The following is a 7115-nucleotide window of genomic DNA, read 5'->3' as shown; positions in this document are numbered from 1 at the left end:
TGCTTGGTAAAATGGAAGCAAGCACAGTTCTCATTTGGGATGGATTATCTTGACACGGCTAGTACTGTTACAATTAAACTGATCACAAGTGGAAAAGAGAGAACACATCCATGTAACTCCATTTTATTTATTTTTCTTTGTGGGTACCAGTGGCACCTTGCCCAACTGAGCACCTAATACGTGGGGGAGAGCATCCAAACCATTTTTCTGACCTGTTCTCCCTGCAGCCGAGCTTGTGGTGAGGGAACCACTTTTGAGCGTTTGCAGTTCTTTCCCCTTTTGAACCAAGTAGGGAAACATCAGGCTTTTCTGCCTCTCGAAACAGGATTTCTGCATCAGCACCGAGCAGGCTATTTTGGCAAGATAACACAGGGCTTCTTTTTTTTCTTTTTTAAATTTATTTATTTATTTATTATATGTAAGTACACTGTAGCTGTCTTCAGACACTCCAGAAGAGGGAGTCAGATCTTGTTATGGGTGGTTATGAGCCACCATAACACAGGGCTTCTTGGAGGTCTTCTTTCCACTTGTCTTTAAAAAAAGTAGGGCTTCTTTCTACTTGTTTGGATTCTTGCAGAATTATTTTTGTAATTTAAAAAGATCGCCTGTGTGTATATACCACACGCACACGCTATAGCACATACATGGTGGTCAGAGGACAGTAAGCAGGACTCAGCTCTCTACTTGTACCATGCGGGTTCGGGTATCAGAATTGGTGACAAGTGCCTGTATCTGCTGAGCTGTCTCACCAGATCCTCTAGTAAGTGTTACTGTTAAACTTTGTGAACATTTAAGGTCTCATTTACGGACATTTTTTCTCCTGAGCTTAAAAAAAAATCATTTTCTAGACTTTAATTTTAGGCAGTTCAGTTCCAAAGGATGCAACTTGGACCCAATTGGAGTTGCACAAGGCACAGTACAGGCAATGATTTTTTTTTTTTTTTTGGGGGGGGGTTCGAGACAGGGTTTCTCTGTATAGCCCTGGCTGTCCTGGAACTCACTCTGTAGACCAGGGGGCCTCGAACTCAGAAATCCGCCTGCCTCTGCCTCCCGAGAGCTGGGATTAAAGGCGTGCGCCACCACCGCCCGGCCCAACAAGCGATTGTTGCAGAAAACGAAAAGGGTGAAGTCCAACAATTCCATATACGTCTTGGAAACGAGTGGATTAAGTACAGATGACACGATGGCGCACACTGTAACCTCAGTTCTCGGGAGGCTGAGGCAGAAGCCATCCCCCGAGCTTGAGGCTAGCTAGCCTGGGCTGTAGAGAGACTCGGGCTACAACCAAACCCAGATAAAATAACCAGGAAACAACCCGCCCCGCCCCGCCCCGCCCGCCCCTGCCCTGCGGTGGCTGAGTGTAGGCAGGGCGACTCACCCCACTGGGGAAAGCAAAGTGCATGGAGGGTGAGAGCGCCTCCGCGCCAACGCTCTCGGGCCGAAGGGGGACAGCGTCGTCAGGAAGACGACCAGGAGACGTCTCCAAGTTGGCCCCTACAAGAACCCATTCCCGCCCGAGCTGGCCTCGGGGTAGGCCGGCACTACCTGGAGAAAACTTCCAGCGACAACGCCAAGCAGCCCCTCCCACCGGCAGGACCAAAATGAGTCCCAGGCTCTTGGGCGGTTTCCACTGACGTTACTTCCGGAAAAAGTAACCTTTCTTTGGCGGTTGCAGGGCCGCCCAGCTCTCGCGACATCTCCTCCCGCGAGATCTGCTTGCTCACTCTAGCGATGACATCCTCCTCCTCCTCCCCGTCGCCTTTCGGCAATCTTCGCCAGTCCCAGCCCCGACCAATCTGCACTCAGATAGTATAGATGAGGGTCTCCCCCAGAACCCCGGTCCGCGCGGGGCGTCGGGCGGCAGCGGCGGGGTACAAGCTGCACGAGGCCGACCGTAGCGGCACGGTCGGCGGACACGGGCTAGCGACTAGCAGGGGGCGTGGGCGGGGCAGGGCTAAGCCAGCCGAGTACCTGCTCGATTGTTCTGGCCTGGCTATGGCGCCTCTCCTCCCCCCCGCCATGGCTCCCCGTGTCCCTGCTCCGCTCCTCTCAGTGAGTGAAAGTGGCCGCCGCCGCCGCCGGCCCAGCGCCCGCAGCCGCCTCAGCGCCGCCGCCATCTTGGGGTCCCAGGAGCCGCCGAGGGAGCGAGCTAGGAGCGTTCCCGTCCAACGCGGTCACCGTCCCTCCGCCTCGGAGAGCGAAGCGCGGCTCCACAGTCGGCGGGGCGACCCCCCCCTCCGGACCCCGCCCGCACCCCGCCCCCCCTCCGCCGCCGCCGCGGCGGCGGGGCCCCTCGGCCCGAGGTGAGGTTGAGGAGACGTGGGCGGGTGGACGGAGGGGGTGTCGTGTAGGCCCCTGTGCGCCCCTCTCTGCGGGCGACGACTGGGCCGCTTCTTAAAGGGGCCGTCGCCCCCGGCCCTGGGGTTTGTTGGGGTTAGCGAGGATGGGTGTGGACACTCCCCGTAGGGTTGGGACCTCAGAGACCTGGGCCTCGGCTTTCCCGTCGCGTACCTCTGGCTCTCCGGGGTCATGGGTGACCTCGGCCACCCGAGGAAGCCCGTGGAGCACCCACACGTGGGGAGTGTTAGGCCAGGTGCACGTGGGACCCGGTGGGGCGGTGTCGGTCTAACACGTGTGTGGGTTTGGGAGTGGGGAGGGGCAGGGCGGAGGCTGGTCGGGCTGGACCAGGAACCGGGCGAGGGTTCTACCTGTCAATTGAAACGAACGAGATCTATGGACTGGCTGGAGTATCAGTTCATGGGGAGCGAGCCACGATCTGGGCGAATGATGCAAGTTGGTAGTTGGTGTTAGACGGGGACAGGCTGACACGTGCACAGACTTAGAAATGTGTCTGTGACACCACTTTTGGGTTTTTGAGGCTTTTGCAGTGCATCTAAGAAAGTGTCATCTTACTTTGACAATTCCTTCTTGAGCTTGCTGATGAAAAGTACTACTTCCGTAATCACGGAGGATGGAAGCCCCCTACAGTTTAGAAGTTGGATATTGCCGAAGAAGGCGTTTAACTATTTTAGTTAAGAACCAACTGTGCTCAGGAGTCTCTGATTTACATTCTTGTACTTCTTAGGAATCGGGAAGGAATTTGGAGGTTGAACTCCTTAAAACATCGCTGGTGATCAGCTTAGTTTTCCCAGTTAGTGATCCGTGATTTACATTCCTAATTTTCACTGTGGGTCATTGATGCTTCCTTCCTTCCGGTCTTGTCTATTTTTCCCCCCTCCCCTTCTTCTTTTTCCTGTTTGTTTTTCTGTTTTTGGCCTAATGGCCGGGAACTTGATATCCTCCTGCCTTAGCGTCCATGGTGCTAAGATTATAACTGCACTCCCATCTCTGGCTTTTTTTCCCCCGAAGGAGTAACATCTTTATCAGATAGGATTGCAGTTCAAGTGAATCAGGCACAATTCAGAAAATTTCAGTATATGCAGAGCTGTACAACTCTCAACACCATTTAACATTGACTTTAAAAGACGGTATAGAAGCTTCTTAAATATCACTTTGTCTTCTTTCCACAGCATTTGGTAACAATCTATTTTCTGTCTCAGATTTTTTCTTCTTTTTTTTATTAATGAGACAGGGTCTCATAATGTAGCTCTAGCTGTCCTGCCTGCAAATGACTATGTAGAGTGGGTCGCCCTGCAATCCCTGGATCAGTCTACCTAAGCTTCCTGAGTCCTGGGGTTAAGGATGTGCACCACTGCCCAGCAGGTGTCTTACCTAAAGGGATGCTCTTACCTAAAGGGATGCTCAAATATGTACCCACATTTTACCAGCGCTTTCATGTAACATGTTTAAGATTTATGTATGATATAGTGTGTAAACTTCATTGCTTTTCTTTTATTGCTGTTACTTTTTAAAAAAATTTATGTATATATATGTGAGCCTGAGTATATGATGTACTTATATGTATTCTGGAGCACATGGAGGCCAGTTAGAAGAAAGCATCAGGTCCCTTGGAACTAGAGTTACAGGTGGTTGTGAGCCATTATGTGAGTGCTAGGGACCTAACCTTGGTCTTAAGCATTCTTTAATGCTGAAATGTCTCAGCTCCCCATTCTGTTTTTTTTTTTAAGATTTATTTATTTATTTTTTATTATATGTAAGTACACTGTAGCTGTCTTCAGACACTCCAGAAGAGGGAGTCAGATCTTGTTACGGATGGTTGTGAGCCACCATATGGTTGCTGGGATTTGAACTCAGGACCTTCAGAAGAGCAGTCGGGTGCTCTTGCCTGCTGAGCCATCTCACCAGCCCCCCCATTCTGGTATTTTATGAGCCAGGGTAGTTTTGAATTCATAATTCTCTTGTCTCTGCCTCCTATTAAAGTATGGGATAATAAAGGTATGGGCTATCTGGTTTTCTTTTATGCTAGAAATTCTCAAGCACCCTCATTCTATAAAACAACCATTTGAGATTGTTAAATTGGTGGTTTTTTGCATTGGCTTTTGCATCTTTCTAGTTATCCAACTTTGGGCTAAAACCTTCAAAACTTTTCAAAAAGCAGAACTTGAATTTGCTTTGGACCCAGCACTCTGATGAACAGTGGTGTGTAGACAAATTATGTTGAGGACTGCTTCACCTGCTCGCAAATCCTGCTCTCCCTCGAACTTGTCTGAGCACTATTCACTTTGCATCTGTCTCTTTTGTGCTGTGTCCTTAGGTCTGTGGTGGTTATAACTTCTTTTTTTTTTTTTTTTTTTTTTAATTTTTTTTTTTTTTTTTTTTAAGATTTATTTATTTATTATATGTAAGTACACTGTAGCTATCTTCAGACACTCCAGAAGAGGGCATCAGATCTTGTTATGGATGGTTGTAAGCCACCATGTGGTTGCTGGGATTTGAACTCAGGACCTTCAGAAGAACAGTCGGTGCTCTTAACCACTGAGCCATCTCTCCAGCCCGGTTATAACTTCTGATCAGAATTTTTTTCCCCCGTCTTACTATTCCCTAAACAACTACTCTCAGCATGCTTATCTAGTGTCACATTTAAACATAAACTGATGGTGACTTAACCTATGTGGAGGTGTGTGGATGTCAAACAGTGCATCATTTGAGAGAACAGCACTGGAACCAGCCTCCAGGGTACTGAATAATCACTATGTATTCATGAGTGACATTTTGGAATAACATATAGGACCATGTCTTTGCCACATAGCCCAGGAATAGAGTAGTTCATACCTCGAGCATTTGTATAAGCCCACTGTATGTTTACATGACAACAGAAATAGCTCAGAGCTCAAGGTCACATTTCTCAAGAGTTGTATCTTTGTCAGTAAATGATGTGTGTGCCTAGAAAAATCTGCATATCTTTTTGAGTAAGGGGGGGGTAAAACAGGGTCACATAATGTTGTAGCCCAAGATGAGTTGGAACTTACTGTGTGAACCATGGCATCCTCAGATTTTCTGCAGTCCCAGCTTTGAGCCACCTTGACTGGTATCTGTATTCTAAAATGAATTTTGTTTTTAAGGGATTAAATTTCATTGTTTTAGTTTACTGTGTTCTTTCCTTTGTATCAGTGGTTCTCAAACTTGTTAGTGCTTCAGCCCGTTAATATGGGTCTTTGTTGAAGTGACCCCAATCATAAAGTTATTTTCTTTTTGAGTGTTTTATCTATTTTTTTAATGTATGAGTACACTGTAGCTATCTTCAGACACCCCAGGAGAGGATATCAGACCCCATTACAGATAGTTGTGAGCCACCATGTGGTTGCTGGGAATTGAACTCAGGACCTCTGGAAGAGCAATTGGTGCTCTTAACCACTGAGCCATCTCTTCAGCCCCATAAAGTTATTTTCATTGCTACTTCATAACTGTAGTTTTGCTACTGTTATGAATTGTAATTTAGATATCTATTTTCTGGTGGCTTTAGGCAACCCCTGTGAATAGTCCCACAGGGTGAGGACTATTGCTCTACATCTTGAAAAGAATTCAAACCAAGTTAAATATAAATATAAACACACACACACTTACTTTTATTTAGTATGTGCATTTTTATGTACATGCCATATCACACGTATGGAAGTCAAAGAACAATATACACAACTTGTGGGAGACTTCTTTTTTTTCCTACCATGTGGGTTCCTGAGGGTTTGGAGGCAAGCGTCATTGCCCCCTTAACCATGTAGCCAGTTCTCAAACCAGTTTTGGACAGTTTTGTTTTTGATTTTGTATGATAGGGAATGTGAGTAGAAAAAAATTCTCTGGACTGGTGTGCTCCTAGTGATAGAGGACATGTTCAGGGCACTGGATTTGATCCTTAGCACCACCCTCTGCCACCAAAATAACCAAAATAATAATAATAACAACATAACAACAACCATAACAACCCAAAACACTGGCAGTGCATGCTTATAATTTGAATACATAGGAGTCCAAAGCTAAAGAGAATGAAAAGGTTTGTTTGTTTGTTTGTTTTTCGAGATAGGGTTTCTCTGCTTAGCCCTGGCTGTTCTGGAACCCCCTCTGTCGACCAGATTGACTTCAAACTCAGAGATATGCCTACTGGGATTAAAGACAAGTGCCACCACTGCCCAGCATTTACAAAATTTGTTTTTGGGGCCGGGCGTCGTGGTGCACGTCTTTAACCCCAGCACTTGGGAGGCAGAGGCAGGCAGATTTCTGAGTTCAAGGCCAGCCTGGTCTACAGAGTGAGTTCCAGGACAGCCAGGGCTACATGGAGAAACCCTGTCTGAATTACACACCCCCCCAAAAAAAATTTGTTTTTGGTTCTCAGGACAGAGTTCTCTGTGTAGCCTTGGCCTCTGGAGCTTGCTCTGTAAGTTAGGCTGGCCGCTGACTCTCCCCAAGCGCTGGGATTGCTGGGCTGGGACTTTTTTCTTTAATAACTTATTTCATGTGCATTGGTATTTTGCCTGCATGTATATCTGTGGGCTGCCTTGTGGTTGCAAGGAATTGAACTCAGATCTTCTAGAGGAGCAGCCTCTAACTGCTGAGCCATCTCTCTAGCCTCAGAATCAAAAGTTCTAAGGTTGAAGTCAATCTGGGTTATGTAGTGAGTTCTGTAAGTACTTTTACCCTCTGAGCCACTTATTATCAATGTATTTATTTTGATTTTTTTTTTTTTTTTTTTTTTTTTTTTT

General features: G+C 47.0%; 1 protein-coding gene across 1 annotated transcript in view; it reads left to right on the top strand.

The window, feature by feature from the left end:
* Positions 1-1913: 1913 nt before the first annotated feature.
* The window catches only part of Ino80 (INO80 complex ATPase subunit), a 97504-nt gene continuing 92302 nt past the window's right edge, over positions 1914-7115 (top strand). Inside the window, exon 1 of the mRNA XM_021192643.2 lies at positions 1914-2303. The gene's annotated coding sequence lies outside the window, so the exon portion shown is untranslated. The remainder of the gene's footprint in view (positions 2304-7115) is intronic.

This window comes from Mus pahari, chromosome 3 (genome assembly GCF_900095145.1).
Source record: "Mus pahari chromosome 3, PAHARI_EIJ_v1.1, whole genome shotgun sequence".
Lineage (NCBI taxonomy): Eukaryota > Metazoa > Chordata > Mammalia > Rodentia > Muridae > Mus > Mus pahari.
The sequence above is the reverse complement of the archived record's forward strand: the minus strand, read 5'-3'. Positions and strand labels throughout refer to the sequence as shown.